The 20,533-nt window shown below is 36.7% G+C and overlaps 1 protein-coding gene across 1 annotated transcript in view; it reads left to right on the top strand.

Annotated features, from left to right (window-relative positions):
- Positions 1-5,265: 5,265 nt before the first annotated feature.
- Positions 5,266-20,533, top strand: part of CNOT4 (CCR4-NOT transcription complex subunit 4) — a 74,845-nt gene continuing 59,577 nt past the window's right edge. The window contains 1 exon segment of the mRNA XM_083366029.1: positions 5,266-5,467. The gene's annotated coding sequence lies outside the window, so the exon portion shown is untranslated.

Raw genomic sequence — 20,533 nt, forward strand, 5'->3', positions numbered from 1 at the left:
CACGCTGCGAGTAAAAATACCAAGATTCAGTTCAACGAACCCATCTACAAATAGAAGAATCGCTTTCAGCAGCTCCCTCAGAACTTCCGGAAGCAATGTTTGCTGGGAGTTGTAGTTGAAGCTTGCCGGGGCAGGCTAGAGGAGCGAAACATGAGAAACGTCTTCTTACTTATCTTTTGCCTAATTAAAAAGTTCTGTTTAGATGAGGCAGATTATAGAGCTGCATTTTTTTCACTCTCCTTATCAAAGTTGCGGTATTTATAATTCCATGTTGAAATTAACATTTAACATGTTTTGTACCATTAAGTTTGAAAAGGATTCCAAATTGACAGCACTATACTGTATGAAGTTTTACAGCGCGATCCTGTGCGAAACTAAGCAAAAGCATATTACGTTTAATTCAGTGTATGTATTGCACCGTTCTGCTCGATTTTGTTAATGCTATCAAGAAAGCAGAATGCATGTTTTATATAAAATATGACTTGATATTTTTAATATATATTATGTTTTATCAACAGGAATAAAATGCAAAACAAAGGAAACAGAAAAAATATACATCCAATAGTAACAACTAAAAAAGTTGTGTACAAAATAATAATGACCCAAACATCAAATAAGTCTAACATTAAACATACAAAAAAACCCAACTCACTATTGGATGCTGAGAAGAAAATACCTGATAAATTCTCCCCTTACATAATGGGTCTGCAAATAATTATAAGCTTTCTTGTCCTTATTTTACAAGAAAAATATATAAACAACTATTTCAGATGAGAAGGTCTCTATCTAGTAATCAAACTGACCCAACATCTTATCTGTTTATATATTTTTCTTGATATATAAAGAATAGTCAACAGGTTAGCCCAGTCTCATAAAGCTTTCTAGTCCATTGTCTCTAATAAAAGCAGTTGATTTTGCCATCTTTGTTAATTCAGTCCATTTTAGAATCCATTCTTTAACAGTCGGCATCTCTTATTCCAGTACTTAGTAAATACAATACTCACAGCCGTCAACATGTAAAGAAATAATGTCCCAAATTGTTTTTTGATTGGTTTATCCAATTTTATTTTTATATCTTATTTTCTGCATTATGTTTATCAGAAAGTTTTCGCATACTTGCAACACCATATAATAAAATGTACCCAGATTTTGATTACATTTCCATCACTTTAAAAGTTCCTCTATATATTTTCGCTAATCTATCTGGAGTCAAATACCAATGATACATCATTTTATAAAAATTATCTTTCAAGCTATAATTCAAAGTAAATTTTAATCCATTAGTCCATACATTCTCCCATTTATCTAATGCTGTTACCCAAAAAATTTAACCCATTTTACCACACAGTCTTTGACATACTTGTCTTTCAAATCCATCTTGAGTAACATTTTATATACTTTAGCGACCAAGAGGTCATCTCCAAAACATAAATTGATATCCAATTCAGATTTAACACCTGTGAAAACAAAACTGTTTTAATGAAGTTTAAATCTTTCAAAAAGTCTATAATAATTAAACTAATCACAAATAAATCCTTTACTTGCTAATTATTCTCTTGTCTTTGTCCTTGGTCCCTCTTTTTCTAATATCAATAACTCTCAATATGTAATCCATTTACATCCCGATAACTTCTCTGTTCTATGTAGTGCCTCATGAGGTGATAACCAAAATGGCACTCTTTCAGCCAGTTTTCTTTTATATTTCCAGCACATACACCTAATCAATTGCCTAATAATATGATTTTTAAAACTAGAGTTAACTTTTACTTTGTCATACCACAAATAAGCATGCCATCCAAATCTCAAATCAGAGCCTTCAGGGTCTAACAATCTTGAGTTTTTTAGAGTTATCCAATCTTTTAACCATACTAAACATCAAGTATCATAGTTTAGTCTAAAATCCCTTCTTTCTTTAGAATCATGTTAAGAGCTTGTATTTAATTCTTGTTTTTTTATTTTGCCAATGGAATTTCGATATATCTTTCTGCCAAGAAGGATCTTTAATCAATAACAGTATAGCCTTCAAGGTAGTACATTCATTTTAATTGCTGAAATTCTTCCCATCAACAATTCTAGTTTTTACCATCTGTTTAAATCTGGCTGTATCTCCTTCCATATTTTAACTTAGTTGTTTTTATATAACTTAGAATTTTCATCTGTAAGAATCCCTCCCCCAATACTTTACCTTTTTCACAACTTTAAAGCCAGTTTAAAGTTCCAATTTCTTCCATCTTAGTGTTAGTGTTAATGTTAGTCAGTGTTACTAACTTAACTGCAGTGATTCCCCAACTGTGGAAAAAAGATCATTAAAATGGGGCAAATCTCACTTATCAACTGTCTAGCTTAGCTACAAAAATTTTGTACTCAACTGATTGTACCTCTATATTATATCTGTTGAAGTTCTATATCTACTATTGAACTCACTTGATAAAAAATGAACTGAAATTGCAAGAATTGTTCTTAATAAACCCATGCTGATTTCAGCAAACCATCATCTAATTTGTTTGCAGCTTAAAGATTTAGTTTACTTGGTTCTGAAGATTTAAACAAATTCAAAAGAAAGTCCTTATTTTTGTTAATCTCAGACTTCAATCCTGCCCCTTCATTCTGCTGCCTGTCTTTTCTGGTAGAACATACAGTGTTTTATTTATTGTTTTACTAAGATTATTAAAACTGACATAGTTTTTCATTAAACACTCAGCATTCTCCACAAATTAATATTAAGGCAAAAGCCTTCCCAATAATGGGATTTTAAGTCCTGATATTTCTGGCATATAATTGTTGTGGAGCAAGTATAATTGGCAACTGTTCACCTGGATAGCATGGTTCCAGATTATTGTATATCTTCATATCTGGATATGTCATTTACATCCTGCCTTTCTTCAAAGGTGTTCAGTCAATGTTTAAAGACTAGTTCATTTTATTCTTCCACAAATGCTTGTTTTGCAAATAGGTTAAATTTAAAGAATGTAACAAGCTTGAGGATTCTTGAGGTGCAAAGAATCTGAATTGAAATTTCTTCGAAAGAATGAAGACCAGATTTCTTTATTAGTTGTGCAATCATATTCATTGTGTTATTACTTTTGTGAGCAGGTAATATTATGCAAAGTGCAAAAAATATAGTGATAAAAAATTAAAGGCAAACAAAGATCTGAAAATAAAAGAAATTGAGAGGGGCAAAACATAAGGGACAAATATCTTTCCACCCAGATTATATGCTGAGTGGCAGGCATTTTTTTCTCTCCTATCAAGAACAGCTGATTTTTCTGCCAAAGCAGAAAAGCTTTGCTCCCTAGAATTGAATGGGAGTAACTAGGAAGGATGCAATAAGATCTTTGAACAATTGTCTAGCTTTGGAGGAGAGGGATCTTGAAGATCGCAGTTCTTAGTAAGGAGTGATCAGAAGTCTTTTTCCACCTTTTACTTCAGCTGTTTGTTTTTTAAAAGCATACCTTGGTTTTGATTGCACTTTTAAAATTCCTCTATTTTTATTTATTTTTAATAGACTAGATGATTTCTGATCTATCATACAACTCTTGCTGGATCTTTACAATTTTCTCTTTGTTGTCTCATTGTTTACCATTGAACTATAAAACACTTTTACTTTCCATAAGAAAGTTGCCAGTGAGAATTCATTCTCCAGTAGTGAAAATCATCCTATTGGATTTACACTTACATTGGATTATATATGAGGATTTTATTCTTACCAATTTTTTTTAATGAAAAAGTGGGAAAATTCCTTTTCTTTTGATTAATTTTCACCCTGGGGGAAAAATAACTTCTCTCTATGGACATTTTGTCATGATATATCTGTTTCCCCTGGAAGGAATAGTGTGTTTTTCAAAATGTCCGCAAAAGGAGATAAAGAATGCTTTCTATCTTACAGACTTTTTTTGAAGATAGAAATAAAACGTTTGATGTGTTAATAACAGTTTTGAATCAAACCCAGGATGATACCCAAAAGCAGAAAATAACAATGGGACTTAATTTGCAGTTTCGTGAATTGGAATCTGATTTGTTGCTGCCATACCTGAAGAAAGAACCTGGCCTGAACATTATAGGTTTGGCAGAAAAGATTGACAAGGATAAGAAATTCAGTGATAATGGAACTGGTGATATTTTAGACAAGATCAATCCTATGTTTTCAGATAGAGCTTTTGGATGCTGCCGACACACCTAGAATAAAGACCTATAGCTCTGAGAAACAGGATGCAATTGTTGGGGAAGTTCTTAACTAAAATTCTAAGAAATTGTTTTATGATTAAGAATCAAATGAGAATATTTGATCCTGGACAGATTAGAGATAACAATTGGGGTGATTTATAGTAGATAAGAAACTGTTGTAGACAATAACAGATTGTTAACAAAGGGCTTTGAAGTTTTTGTTGTTGATTAAATTGTTAATTATGTAGAACTTTATAAATCTTAGACTTGACTGCAAGGGGAGGAGGCTATTATTGTTGCCATATATTGGTCAGTGCTCAACTGGGGAGGGAATATATTTTTGTTTTTGAATCCACATTTTTAATGTCTATTTGGTTTTTGTTTTGTTCTTGCAACATTTCCATTTCCTCCCTTGGAGATTGTATTTTAATTTTCTGTATTAAAAATAAAAACAAACACAAAAAACAAAGAAAAAGTAGACAAGTAGACTGAACTATACTGCTGACATAACCAACGCTCAGAAAGAGTTGCAATTAATGACAGATTATGGACTTAAAATTTGTTCAACAAAGAAGTTTCAATTATGTCACTACTCTCTATGGAGAAAAGAAAACGCTAACAATTCCCTATTTCATGAAATATAACACGTACAAATCTCACCAATATTATCTTATTCCATACTAAGTTTATTTTTAAACTGTGCATAAACAAGCCATAGCTTTGCATGAAGTGTGAATCGTAGTTTTCTTTCGAGGTAACTAAGTGAAGATTCCAAACGAAATCCAGACATATTTAACCGAAACGCGGGTTGACACCCAGTCCATTTATATTATACCGTATGGAATATAAATGGAAGGACTCGTTGAAAAGCAACTTTTTTATACGGCCGATTACTACTAATACCGTAAAAAAACAACTCAGTCTCGCTGGTGGCTCAAGACATACCCTTTGAATGTAGAAAAGGAGGTGATCACTAAAACTACTAGTCCCATCATGCTCTGTGGTTGCGTCGCATTTCTTTCTACTTGTTCCTTCCCCCGCAACCAACACTCTCCGGTGACTTGTGCGCATGCGTCTTGAAAGCAGCGTCCGGGGCAGGCAGGCAGTCTCACCCTAATGTAAGATGGTGGCCGGTCTGGCAGCGGAGCGCGCAGAGCCTAGAGATTACCCGTCTCTCAAATAAAGGTCGTCAGTGGAGACGCTCAACTCTATCCCCGCTCTCCTCAAAAAGAACCAGCGCCCGAGAGAGTATTGCCGCCCCCGCCACCAGACAGCTCGGTTGCTGTGGAACAGGGACGACGAGGTGGGTAAGGGAGCGAGCAGTAGGGGCTGGGGGAGCCGGAGTTGTGAGAGCGTGGAGGCTTCCCCGGGAGCCTGGAGGCCTCAACTTTTCCCTGTCCTCTTCCTGCCTCGGATCCTTGGTCTCTCTGGGGCGGAAAGGCAGGAGGAAGGCAAAGGAAGCCGGCGAGCCTATTCCAGCGGCGAGGGCCGGCAGCGGAAGGGGGCTTCTGGGGCTTCCTTGCTTGGCTGGCGATCTCCTGATCGGGGAGAGGTTCCGATTGACCCTGGGAAGACCCTCAGGCTTTTTGGGGAGGGGGCCAGGAATAAATGGAGGCGGAGAGTCCCTGGGCGGTACTTTGTGCTTTACATCTTCTTCAGGGATTTGCAGGTTTAGTAGGTGAGAGGTGGCCGGATCTGCTGCTGTAGGCGATTGATGCTTTAGGGGGTTTAAGATAAAAGTGGGATGCAAAAAAAACAAAACTCAAAACAAAACAAAAACAAGCAAAATCTACTTTTCCATATGTTTAAAAAGGAATGGGAAGACTTCCAGTCTCCACAGGAGCCGCACGTGTGTTTGGTTGTGGGTGTCAGTTAACTGTATGGGTGTTTCCTCTTTTACACTATTTTTATATACCATTTGAGTTTCCCTGGATAGAAATTCATATTTTCTAATAGGCTTTTTGCATTTCCCAGTACCTTTTCTTTTACGTTTCTTGGTACTCTTGAGTTAAGCAGCTAGAGAAGAGATTTCACAGTTTAAGAGTTTGGGGTTACCTTGTCTCCTTTTAAAGGGATGCTGTGGACCAGCCATCTGTTTTGCTCTCTAATGTTTCCATAACAAATCTCTGAGAATTTCTTCTGATAATATAAAAGGGTAAGCTAAGCAATTTTGTCAGTAAAGAAGTCACTTATAATGACATATTTTATCTAGGATATGTACTGTAGTAAAAGAAAGAGGGGTGGAATCGTCATCTAAAAGCTAGCTTCTTTATAACTTTACTAATGTCACAACTATTACAGTTTGATAGTTTTGAAGATTTATTATTTCAAGTAAATGGGCTTTTGATAAAGCTGTTATCCACATTCTATAATGCTGCCTCTTTGTTTTATAACTATTTAAATAATTTATGATATTGAGAGTACAAAGTATAGTAAAATAGCATTTTATTTTATAATAATAACATTGGAATTATATATATAGAAAATATAAGCTATTTAATATGTCCTATGGATTACTACTTGGTGTTTTCTCAGGGAGAGTCAAGCATTTTAATTCCAGGAAATCTTTATGTTTGAGTGTTCTAGGTTCCAATGTTAATTATAATAGTTTTGAATTAAACCTCATGAAAATTAGCAAGCCTTTTTAATAGATGTATACAAGAATACACTGTCAGAAACTGACTTGATAAATCATGTATTGATTTAATAATACAAAAAAAAGTTTGTATGTAGTCCCCAAATTCAAATAACCAAAGCAACTGAAAGCCTTTATAATTTGGAATTTCTTTTTTCTATCCTAATTTCAGATAATCTAAAAAATAAAATATGTCCCAGAATTCTTAATTTTATTTATATGCCACAGAAGTATTTTGAAAGTGCCCAGTGATTAATTTTTTAAAAAAAACAAATGTATCTTTTAACTATATATATTTGTGATTTTTATATAAATATTTTTACTTTTTACTTGTAAAAAGTATTAAAATTATGTTAGTGATTTTCAAATTTCTCTACTGATCATCATATAATATGTGCTATGAGTGATTTTTATTCCACTTTAAATATGCCATTTGGGACTGAAACAGTTATTTACTTGGCAAAGTAAGATATGCACACAAATCAAGTATTTCAATAATTTTTCATTTAAAGGTTTTTTCTAGTAGAAAAAAGAAAGATAGTCTTGTGCAGATGTTTTTGTGAATGTCAAAAATATAAATGACAGAAGGAAGTGCTTGCACCTTAAGTGGTACAGATTATAGAGATATTTGGTTGGTTGGAGAACTGCATAGTTAATCTGGATTTGAAGAAGAATTAGAATATGCTGTAAAGTTGTACTGTCTGATAGAATTACTTGATGTTGAAAGGCAAGTAAATTTTGTTTATAACTTGTTATTTTGATGATTAATGGTATATTAAAATGGTTTATTAGTGCACTAGAAGATTTAGAAATAACTAATATCTAGTCTTCACAATTTTAGAATATGGTTTCTGATGTTTTTTTATAATATATAAATCTTAGGATTGAGTATTGTCTTTTGTAGGTGCTGGTATTAGAATAGAATAAATAGGCATAGTATTATCTTAACCAGAATTCAGTAGAGAAAGAAAATCCTAAAATCTTTAATATGTATAGATTGTTGCTGCTAACTTGTGATTTTTCAAAAATCTTTAATATGTATAGATTATTGTGTAACTTGAGACATTTCTTTTTTTACTTATGAAAATTCTACTAGAATTCATGATTCGCTTCATATCATTTGTAGTATAACAGAAAACAGAGTTGGAAGGTTCCTTGGAGGTCTTCTAGTTCAACCCCCTGATCGAGCAGGAAACCTATACCATTTCAGACAAATGGTTGTCCAATCTCTTAAAAACCTTCAGTTATGGAGCACCTACAACTTATGAAGGCAAGCCATTCCACTGGTTAATTGTTCATACTGTCATTTCTAGGTTGCTTCTCTCCTTGATTAGTTTCTATTCACTGTTTCTTGTCCTTCCTTCTGGTGCTTTGTAAAATAGGTTGAGCCCCTCTTCTCTGTGGTAGCTCCTCAGATATTGGAACACAGCTATCATGTCACTCCTAGTCCTTCTTTTCCCTAGACTAGACAAACCGTTCTTTATATATTTTAGCCTCCAGCCCCCTAATAATTTTTGTTGTTCTTTTCTGTACTCTTTCTAGAGTTTCTACAGCTTTTTATAATATGGTGAGCAAAACTAGATGCAGTATTCTAAGTGTGGTCTTACTAAGGCTTTATAAAATAGTACTAATACTTCATGTGATCTTGATTCTATTTGTTAATGCAACCTAGGATTGCATTGGCTTTTTTGGCTGCTGCTGCATATTGCCAGATCATATTAAGTGATTGTCTACTAGGACTCCAGGATCCTACTCACAGTTACAGCGTTTCACCTAATCTGTACCTGTACATTTGATTTTTCTTGCCTAAATGTAGAACTTACTTTTCTTACCATTGAATTTTGTTAACTATGGCCTAGTGTTCAGGTCTGTCAGGATCCTTCAGTATCTTGAGCCTATCTTCTGGAGCGTTGACTGTTCTTGCCAGCTTGGTGTCATCTTCAAATTTGATGACTTTCCCTTCTGTCCCCTCATCTAAATGAAGACATTGAAGAGTACTGGGTTCAATTAAAAGACTACACGTTGAGTATGGTTGGTCAGCCAGTTATTTATCTGGTGGTGATGCTGTCTAACCCACATTTTTCTATCTTATCAAGTAGTAGGTTGTGTTCTACTTTATCGAATGCCTTACTGAAGTCCAACCAAATTATATCCACAGCATTTCACAATTTTGTTACATTTCAAAAAACACAAGATTTGTCTGGCATGATTTTCTGACTTCATCTTTGCAGGTTTTGGTTATTTGCTGATATTCTGCCTTAGTTATGTGCCCATCTTTCCACTTTATATACTTGTCCTTGTTGTCTTTCAGCTTATCAGGGAGTTCTTTGTGCAGATCTCTTATTTCTTCTTCTTCATTGGAATTGTGCTAGACTAGGTTATTATTATTATCATCTCATTTTTTAAAGTTTCCCAAGCTTCCTGGGTTGTTTTCCCCTTGAGGATTTTTATCCATGGAATGCTTCCCAAGCTTTCTCTAAGTTTATTGAAATCAGCTCTCTTAAAGTTCTAATTTGACTTTTTTAATATTCCTCGTGCTTGCATAATTCTGAATTCCAATATTGCATAGTCACTCCCCCCTCCCCCCATGGTTCCTGTAATTTCAACCCCTTCTATCATTTCATCTCTCTTAGTCAGAATTAAGTTCAGTATGACTGACCCTCTAATTCCCCTTTCTACATTTTGGAAGACAAGTTATCTGCTATATTTGTCAGGAATCTGTTTGATTTTCGACTAGGAGTTCCTCAGAATGTAATTATTCCTTTACCTTGAAAGGAATAGTAGACATTTATCTTAATATTTTGCTTGAAATAGAGTATGTATGTCTGTATTGTGTAATTATCCATATACATTTATTTTGTAAAAACAGTTTATAATTTTTTCTCCATCCATTCCTAAAGTGTGGCACAACTGCAAGCACTTAACAATAAATATTGATTTAAATAACAATAATTAAATTTTTAAAATCTCTAAAAAAATAATCTTGAGATCAGCAAAAACTTAGAGATGAAGTTGAGCTTAATACCAATTGAGATGCACCAGTTTAAACAAATATATTTATGGACAAATATGACTTAAGTTGGGGTTGTCTGTTGGTGGTAAGCATATCTGAAAAAGAAGAAATCCCACAACTGACGTACTAGTCAGACTGTTCTCTTTCAGATCATTGCATGATAAATGCCACATACTGAAGAGAACCTTGTCTTATTGAATGGGAAGGTTTATAAAGGTTTAATACTCCTTTAAATATTCAATTCTAACCTAACAGGTAGTCCTCAACTTATGATCAAAATTGGGACCAGAAACTTCATCATTAAGCAGTATGATTGCTACAATCTTTTTTGCTGCAGTTGTTAAGCAAATCACTCTAACAAGTATGACATCACATAACTGCAACTTGAGACTTTCCCTGCTAGTTTCCTCATTCACTTTGCTTGCCAGAAGCTGACTGGGAAGATCACAAATGATCAGTGTGTAACCCTGGGACAATGCAGTTGTCATAAATGTGAACTGATTGCCAAATGCCTAATCATGCAGAGAAACTTGTGATGGTTGTAAGTGTGAGGGCCTGTAGTAAATATTTTCAGCACAATTGTGTACAGTCACTAAAGAATGGTCGTAGCTTGACTATCTGTATAGGTCTTTGTATCATACTCTAAATTTGATTCATTATGAAATTTGCAGCCACTGCATCCTTCAGAACAGATAACTTGTTCTCTTAAGCAACTAAGTCATTGTTCAACATTTAAGGTAGCAATCCAGCTAGCATATTACAGTAGTTAAGTTTGAAATTGGTAGCACATGTATTATCCAAAAATTGTTGGAGTTGGCAAACCAGCAGGAACTGGAAAAGGCTATGGTTTGCTATACAGGTACCTGTATCTTGACTGGGAATGTTGTTTCTGGGAGCAGCTGCAAGTAATTATTCCTTCAGGATGACTAAAACTCTCAGAAAGTAGGAAACCTTCCCAATTTCTAGACAAGAAAACCCACCTATCCAGAATGCTTTTGTTCTGCCAGGATTCAGTCTGTCATGAAGTCCAGAATGCATAGCCTTTTTTGTTCCAGTAATAAAGAAATATAGTGTTACAGTATTAACATAGTGAAAAATTTCCTAATGTCTGTGCTAGCTGACTTTATACACTTAAATAACATTGGTGACAAACTAAAATACTTTGGAACTTCACAACTATATCAAATTAACCATGATTAGGAAGGAAGAGTGCAAGTTGTTGGATGAACATCTTTAAGCAACTTGCCCATATCCTCATAGAAAAGATGGCACAGCATGAATAAGATAGTAATGATAATTTTGCCAGGAAGCTACTACATGATACAACATTTGTAGTTGAATACAGTCTTTACTGCCTTTATTGCCATGTAGTGGGTGCAATATGTACCTTTTGTGTTGATGGTGAGTTTCTCTCACCTGTGATCCAGCTTGTCTCCTGGCAGACTTTTGTACCCAAGGTTAACAAAACCAGTAGACCCCTCAAAGTTTGTAATAAGACTGCTGATAGACCATTATATCAACAGTAATGTCAGTTTTAAGAGTAGAACTTCAGTGGAATCACCAGCCACTAACATCCAGTAAAGAGTTCCTGAATTCTTCAGATTCCTTAAGTCTCAGAGAACCACTTGTTGGTGTCTTCCACCCTAAATAGATGAAATGGCTATATCTTCAAACTCTTTTAAAAAGCAGTTTCTAAATGGCAGTTAGCTGGTAATAAATTCCTCTACTTTCACATCCTGTTTAGATGGTACAAATGCTGGTAGGAAATCAATTTTACCTGTCAGAATCTGCTCATGGCGTAATCTGTCTAGGAAGTTAGTAATCAAACAAAAATGTTGAATACTTTCTAAACTCACACATTTTATTGGGAAGTTTGACCTATTGTTGAGTAATTGCACTACTAATCTACACATTATTCTTGAGATATTAAGTTATTTGATGTTTACTAAGGATTTCCATCTTTATGGATCATAGTTTAGATTTATGGTGTACATACTTTTATGAAAAAGAACAGGTTAAATTTTTAAACAAAATTAAGAGCTACATTTGTTTTGTTGAAGACTGAAGTATTTGAGATAGACTGATAAAAGGCAATTTCATGTCATTCTATAACCATTATACATCTTTTCTGGTTTGATCTCGTATTTTAAGAGTTAAACATGTATAGATGTAATAGTAAAGGGTGATAGATTCTAATCAAAATGTTCACAGTGACATTGTAACGAGTATGATACCTTTTTGAGATTTATTTACCTGCTAGCTTTAATCCTTGACAAAGATTTAGCTTTTAACAGTTAGTTGCATTTGACTAAATTCTGATTTAGGCTTTTGCAGACTAAGACAATGTAGAGCTGAATAGTGAATGAAGCTAGAAGATCTGGCTGTATTATTCCTGTTTTGTTTTTTCTATTCAAGATGCTAAATGGTCTGAGACTTTGGCTTTGGTAGTTATCTGATGTTTCCTACTAGATCCTTTAATCTTGGGCAATATAATTCTAGTTCAGGGATGGGGCTTCCTGCATAATAGAATTTAAGCTATGAAATATACCACCAACTCAGATTTATTAGAAAACGTTGGCTAATATAAAATTATAGGATTTTTAAAGATTATATTATTTTATATTTCTGTATATTATATTTAAATTTTTAAACATAATTATTAACTGTATATTTAAATATATAAAAATACAAAATACCTAGTATGTTTGGATTTTATAATATATTTTATAATAATTTTTTAAAGATTATATAAGATCTTACATTTTTCCCCCCCACTGTGGCCTGAATGCTGTTGGAAGATGGTTTTTAGCATGTTATGGATGGTTGGAGATTGGCTGTTTGAATTGTGGAATTGCCCCTGAAGATCATCTCCTGAGTGAGCATATCAGAACTGGTTTACTATCTGGTTCATGCAGCTTATATTTTATCTTGGGCTGTCAATGTGCTTGGGAAGGTATGTAAGGCTTCAGGCCTTTGGACTTGGACTTAGAGAGCTGATCTTGGGGGATTGGATCCAGCAGTGGTAGTGGCTAGATTGGATGCAATAGTGCTGGTGGTGGGATTGTTGAGCAACTGGTTTAAGGATCTGCTTTGCACAGGATGGATTCCAGTTGCTTGGGAGAGACTGCTAACATGGCAGTAGGAAGGGCACCAGCACTGATGAAAAAGCTTTTAGCAGTTTGCAAAGAAGATGGAGCTGCATGTAATTATCAGGTATTAGAGGAGGTCTGCTTATTCATCAGGGTCGTGAGGGAGGGGAGTTAAGTTTTTGTTGTAGCAGATACAGTACTAGATTGGCATGGCTGTGGATGTCAGGGTCCTATGCAGTCATGGGTCCCTGACAGTCACAGCCATCCCAGTCCTCTCCCCCACACGATTGGAGTTTACCTCTGTCCGGCTAGAGTTGGAAGACATTGAGAAAGTCACCTCTGCATGAGATAATTCAATGATAGTGAGAGGGATTTAAGAAGATCTTGCTGAGAGGAGTGGATTGAGAATCAGACTTGACTTAACAGACTTGGTGGGCTTTTCACTGTGACTGATTCTGCCTACCCTCACAGTGAGAGCTGGAAAGGAGATGCTTGAGGTCATTTGGTTGTATGATTAGATGTTTCAGCAAGAGAGGACTGACTGAAGGCTTTGGGAGATTGGTATGTGGCTTCTTGATTCTCCAGATATGTTAAATGTTTTGCAGATGTGCCCCTGGTATTAGGATAACCCTCATTTGACTGGTTATAGATTGTGTCAGGTGAGGGGCTGTAGATTGGGATATGGACCTCTATGGACAGGGAAGGCTGGAGGGCTCTGAAGAAATGGGGGCAGGTTATAAGATTTCAGTAATGATGGGTAGGAGAAAATATGATGGCAGATAGAATGTGGTCCACCCACAGGGCAATTGGTATATTGTGCCTGTATCATGTTCCAGTCTTCTGAACATGTTCCCAAGCCACAGATGACAGATTTCAAAGTCCTGGTTGTCAGCTGCTGCTGGCAAGTGCCATATCGAGCCACCCTTATTCATGACTTAATTGTTGGTGAAAAGGCTGATCTGGTGTGCATTATCAAGAACTGGCTGGGACAAGGGGAAAGGTTCTCCTCTTTGAGATCTATCTGACCAGTTTCTGGGTATGGCACCAGACAAGACCCCAGGATAGAGGAGATGGGGTGATGCTGGTCATATGAAATATTATGGATCCTGCTCTTCAGATTGTCAGGTGTGGCACACTGTTTATTAAGTTGGGCATCAAGTGGGATCAGTTGGAATTGTTGCTTCTGAACTAGCCCACCTTCTTGACTCTGTGGCTGGACTGGTGGTGGAGTTCTCTGGGCTTATAGTCTTGGTGGATTTTTAATTTGCACAAGGTAAAAGAGTTCATGGACACCATTACAAGAGCATATCCCAAGTTATCCATGTAACTTAACAGTGGTAGTATACCTGACCTGTAGTTTTTATTGTGACTTGGTCCCTCCTTGGAGGCAGTAATACTGAAGTTCATCTACAGGATTGCTATGGGGTGTGTTTAGTACATAAAATTGCTTGCATTCATTCTATGTTGGATTCCAGCCTTTGGAGAATGCCAGTTTGGTCAAGTGGTTAAAACAACAAGGAGATCATGAGTTTTAGTTCCACTTTAGGCATGAAAGCTGGCTGAGTAACTTTGGGCCATTCACTTACTCTTAACCCAAGTCACCTCACTGGGTAGTGGTAATGTGAAAAATAGAAGGAGGAAGGAGTATTAGGTATGTTAGCTGCCTTGAACTATTCATCTAAATAATAAAGTGGAATATAAACGAAGTAGAATCTGTAGGGCTTTTATAGTTATCTGGGGAAAGTTTGAGTCCATTGAACCTGAGGAAGGGCCGTTCAGCCATTTAAGTTTTAGATCCGTGTCTGTCCTGGCTGCATAGGAGGGGATGTGTGATTGGGTCAGGGTTGTAGTTAACTCTTCTTTGAGAGAGGGAGTGCTTGTGCCACCTCTTAAGAAGGTGATGGTGTGCCTCCTCAAGGAACTATTACTTGGCCCAACTAATCTGGATAGGTTTAGCCCAGTTTCCAAGCTACCCATAAAAGGAGCGGAGAGAGCGGTCACAAGGCAGCTTCAGAAGACACTGGATGAAGTGGGTTATTATTATTAAGGGCCTTATTCTTTGACTATACTATGATGATAACTTTCCTGGCACATACATTTGTATATACTCATTTTTGTACTGTTTTTCAGTGTTTTAATTAAGTGTTTTAAACCTATTCACCACCCAGAACCATTGGATTGGGATGGGCAGTCATAGAAAATAAATAAATTTCAGAGTTAACATTGTCTATAACAGTTATAGAATAAAAGCAAAACACTGGTGGTGTAAACTTAACCATAATAAGTAGAAATAATAAACAGATGGTAATAGCATACTAATGACCAAATGCTCTGGAAAAGTTCCATTTTGAATAATTTCCAGAATATTAATTTATTCAATTTCTATAGCCGTCCAACTGAGTCAATGACTCTGGGGAGCTTAGAATTCAAAAAATGTATTACAGTTAAAAATACTAAAAACATTTAAAAATACAAAAACAAGAACAAAACACTAAAAATACCAGATTAACTGTACATAGGAACAAGATATTTGGCCATTTGTCAACACAGCCAGGAAATGGGGCTCTTGACACATTCGGCACCCCAGGCTTGGGAACATAGCCAGGTTTTTACGGCCTTACAAAAGGCTACAGGTTTGGAGCCATTCTAATCTCCAAACGGAGGATGTTCCATAGAGAAGAGCCACTGTGGGAAAACAGTGTTTTCTGAGTTCTAGTTTAGAGGAAGGAGTATCTCCTCCATTCAGAGTAATGTAGGACATATTTGGATTCCTCAGAAATCAGGTGGGAGAATAAAGATCCAAAATAGATCTGACAAGTATGCATGTCACATTGCAGCCTGTTGTGATTCAGGGTCAGCCTGTGGGTTCGGCAGTTGGGTCGGATGACTCAGAGGAGGAGGGGGGTGTTGAAGAGCTTGCTGAGGAGGTTAAAGATCTTGCTGATGAGAGCCCTCAGCCAGGCCCCTCCCACCTGGTCAAGACGGAGACCCAGCTGTGTGAGCCTGACAGCGTGGATGAAGATGACCCACAGCTGGCCCAGCTTGATGCAGGAGGCAGTCAATCAGGAGTAAACAGAGGAAGGCAATGGGGCACCTCGGAAGGAGGCAGAGAGAAGCCACGCCTTGAACTGTATAAAAGGGGAATGCTTGGGAGGGCTGGTTTGCTGAAGGCAACCGCTTGATTAGTTCCTGTTTCATAGCTCCTGTTTCATGGTTGGTGTCTTGTTTTGCTCTGTTTTATCTTAATAAATTTGGCAGGCTTAATTCCAGCCTCTTGCCATTTGTAAAGGGGTTGTCCCTACCTTTTCTGCAGGGCCGGTAGCAGGCTGGTACAGAACACAGCCCTGATGACGGCATTGTAATTTGAAGGACATTAGGAGTAAATACAAGTTAGTAAAATCTTCCCAAAATGTTTAGCTCTGGCACATTTTGATAGATTTCTAGCTGCTGGATATCACTATTGGTTAATTTTAGAGCTAGTAATTAGGTAAATATATGGTCTTAAGGGCAGTGAAGTTATCCCAAACTCCAAAGAAGGCATCCAGGCCAGGATGTTTAATAGAGGAAAATTTGTAATAAAGAGTTCACTATTTCACCACTTTAGTCCATCCAAGTTGGTTTAGGAGACCAACAATCTCCTTTATTGAAAGGTTAGGCTGAGATAATATATTTCTATTTTATCTCTATCTCTAGAGATGAAATAGATATATAGAAACAAGAAGGCTCACTAACCTATGGTTGCTGCTAGAGAACCAGTAGCCCCAGCAACAAAGATGATTAGGGCAGGGCTTTTCAATCTTTTCACCCATTGTACCACTTTTAGGATATGGCAACATCTGAGTACCTCCAGTCACCAAGCAAGGTGTCAAAAACTTGACCCAGAAAAAAGAAAAAAGTGATGAAGTACAGGTAGTCCTCGACTTACAACAGTTCGCTTAGTGACTGTTCAAAGGTACAATGGCACTGAAAAAAGTGCCCCCCAAGCCACAGCCAAGCAAGATACCTGCCTGCCTGCCTGGTGGCGCTCTTCCTCCTGTCCAAGGTTTTCATTGTTGTGAGCATTTCTGTTGAGGATTGGCAGCGGGGGGTAGGGTGGGGGGGTGTTTGGTTTTTATCCCCCCCATCTGCTGGGTTGGTTGCAGCAGGTTTTGGTCACTTCACATGACCCTGGGACACTGTGACCAGCATAAATATGAAGCAGTTGCCAAGCATCTCAATGTAAATCACAAGACCCTGGAGATGCTGCAACATTCCAGCTGATCAGCGCTTCTGGGCTCAGCAGAAGCCCAGGATCAGCGCTGAGCTCTAGCTGGAGCCTGGCACTTCCGCTGAGCCCTGACAGCCCTGCAGCTCCAGCCATCTCTCGCTCAGGCTTGTGCGGTGCTGCCACCGTTTCAACTCATTCCTCTCCCCCACTACCACTTTTCTAGGATGGTTGCGTACCACCTGCCAGGTGCCAATGTACCACAGGTGGTACTCGTACCACTGGTTGAAAAGCCTTGGATTAGGGGACTGGAGGCTAAAACGTATAAGAAACGGTCACTGGAATTGGGTATGTGTAGTTTAATGAAGAGAAGGATGAGGGGAGACATGATAGCAGTGTTCCAATATCTTAGGGGCTGCCACAAAGAAGAGGGAGTCAAGCTATTCTCCAAAGCGCCTGAAGGCAGGATAAGAAGAACTAATCAAGGAGAGAAGCAACCTAGAACTAAGGAGAAACTTCCTGACAGAACAATTAACCAGTGGAACAATCTGCCTCCGGTAGCGGTGAATGCTCCAACAGTGGAAGTTTTTTAAGAAGAGACTAGACAGCCATTTGTCCGAAATGGTATAGGCTTTCCTGCCTGAGCAGGGGGTTGAACTAGATGACATCTAAGGTCCCTTCCAACTTTATTATTATTATTATTATTATATCTGTGCTCATAAATGTCTGAATTGGGCCAAATGGGAAAGGTAAGTTTCCAGAGTAAATGGAAGGCTAGAATATAGATGCTGTATATTTCTGTCTTAAGATTTATGAAGACATTTTATAAAGACCATGGAAGTGACAAAAAATACAGTCTATTAAAATAGCGGTGAAATCCTAGGTATGGCTTACATCTGAAAATGCTAGGAAAGATTCTGCAATTTTGTGCATCATTTTCATTGTACACTTTAGATCTGGTTGGAAAGAGCCAGAGTAATCATCTTTGAAATCCTGTTAGACCTGATCCAGATCTTGTAACCCTAATAAAAGAGAGGATAAAATTCTGGAGAAGGATAAAGATTCCAGGAAGGAATCTAGCAGACATATTCTGTGATTGTAGCAACTACCCTTCCATATATATATGCAGGTTGAATTGAGTGTTAGCTTGAATGGAACCAATTATCCAGCAAAGTCATAAACTCCTTTCTTTTGGATGTGTTCCTATGGGGCTAGATCTGTATGGGATGCTCTGTTAGATTCCTGCAATGGGCAGAGGGTTGGACTTTATGACCCAAATGAAATAAATGGTTGGCTTAAATTTGTGCTTTAATTTACCCTGACAGAACAGAAGAGAGAGAGCAAATTAAATTAAGCCTTTTCTCCATTGGGTATGGAGAGAATTATAGGGGAGCCAACAATATGTAACACATAGTATTTAAGAGAGAACTTTGGAAGAAATGATTTGACAAAAAAAGTGCAGGTTAATGGTAGGAATGGTTGTTCTAAAGAAATAATAGCTGAAAAAATGTGTGTATAAGTTTGTTCCTTTGCTATAGATGTGAATTTTATTTAAAATGTTGTTTTTGCAAGATAAAATGATTAAAATATAAGTTGAATGACTAGGTAATGCCATGGAACCCAACAGAAAATATCATGACCAAGCAGCAGGCAGTGAATTACACTGAGTACTGACATGACTTTTCACATTTCTTCTAGCTCTTGATTCAGTTCTGAATACTTCAGCTATCCTATTTCTTTTCTTAAGAAAGTAGAAAAAGATATTTTTCTGCTATACCCTGTCCATGGTGCTGCATCTTACTGCTTCTGTACAACATATGAATTGTTTTAACCAGCTTCTTTTTTTAATTTTAGCTATTGGAGAAGCAAATATTTCATGAAGGTATTTTGTCATTTTGTTTTAGAACTAGTGGTAATGACAGTTAATATGCAGTAAATAATGAAGACACATTTCATGTCCAGGATCTGTAGAATTTAGGATATTTTAGTAACTATGCTGATTGGGATTGTAGTTCAGCAATATTAAAAAGATGATAGGCTCCTTGATCTCTAATGAAGTCTATGTATAGATTATATGTGTGTTTATTTTATCTTATTCCATGGTTCTTAAGAAATCTTAAATGTTTTTTGTGCCTAATAAGCATCTTCATTAATAGTTAAGTTTAGTGAACTATTAGTGAACATGATTCTTATTAGGCATTGTTATGCAATTAACTATTAGTTAAGTCAGAATCTGGTCAGAGTCTGACCATGTCAAAGACTGTATGATTAAATGGATGTAGAATTTAGATATAGAAGACGCAACAATGAGAATTTCAGTGAAAGAATATTAAATCTACTCCAAATATTATGCTCTCAGAAAATTAATATAATTTTAAGTTTAAGTTTATTGAATTTATATACTGCCCTTTTCCCGTAGGACTCAGGGCGGTTTACAAAGTATTTTAAAATGTTAATACAATACAAAAGTTAAAAACAGTTAAAATAATTAAATTTAATCCCTGAAAAAATATAAAACCCCATTTAAAAACTCTCAGCCTGGGCCGGAAAGCTCAAAGAGCCAGGTCTTCAGGTCCCGGCGGAATGACCGAAGGTCGGGGGCAGTCCTAAGCTCTACGGGCAGCTGGTTCCAGAGGGCAGGCGCACCCACTGAGAAGGTCCTCCCCCTGGGTGTTATCCGCCGGCAGTCTTTTACCGGCGGCACCCTGAGAAGGCCCTCCATGTGGGAGTGCACGGGACGAAGGGAACTTGATGGCGGCAGCAGGTGTTCCCTTAAATATCCCTGACCCAAGCCATTTAGGGCTTTATAGGTCATCACCAGCACCTTGAATCTCACCCGGAGGGCAACCGGAAGCCAATGCAGTTCTTTTGTTAGTATTTTAGTCTAGTTTTGATTGCTAATATGGACAATTCATTTTCTAAAATATTTTAGAAATGTAATAATCAGATTATAGTTATTTTTACATGTAGCAGTGCTAGAGGTTTTGGAAAATGGTTTATATTAGAATGGAACAAAATCTGAAAATTGAATTCCCATTGCAATCTTAGATACAGGGAGTGCAGAATTATTAGGCAAGTTGTATTTTTGAGGATTAATTTTATTATTGAACAACAACCATGTTCTCAATGAACCCAAAAAACTCATTAATATCAAAGCTGAATATTTTTGGAAGTAGTTTTTAGTTTGTTTTTAGTTATAGCTATTTTAGGGGGATATCTGTGTGTGCAGGTGACTATTACTGTGCATAATTATTAGGCAACTTAACAAAAAACAAATATATACCCATTTCAATTATTTATTTTTACCAGTGAAACCAATATAACATCTCAACATTCACAAATATACATTTCTGACATTCAAAAACATAACAAAAACAAATCAGTGACCAATATAGCCACCTTTCTTTGCAAGGACACTCAAAAGCCTG

This window comes from Vipera ursinii (assembly GCF_947247035.1).
Source record: "Vipera ursinii genome assembly, chromosome: 6".
NCBI classification, from domain to species: Eukaryota; Metazoa; Chordata; class Lepidosauria; order Squamata; family Viperidae; genus Vipera; species Vipera ursinii.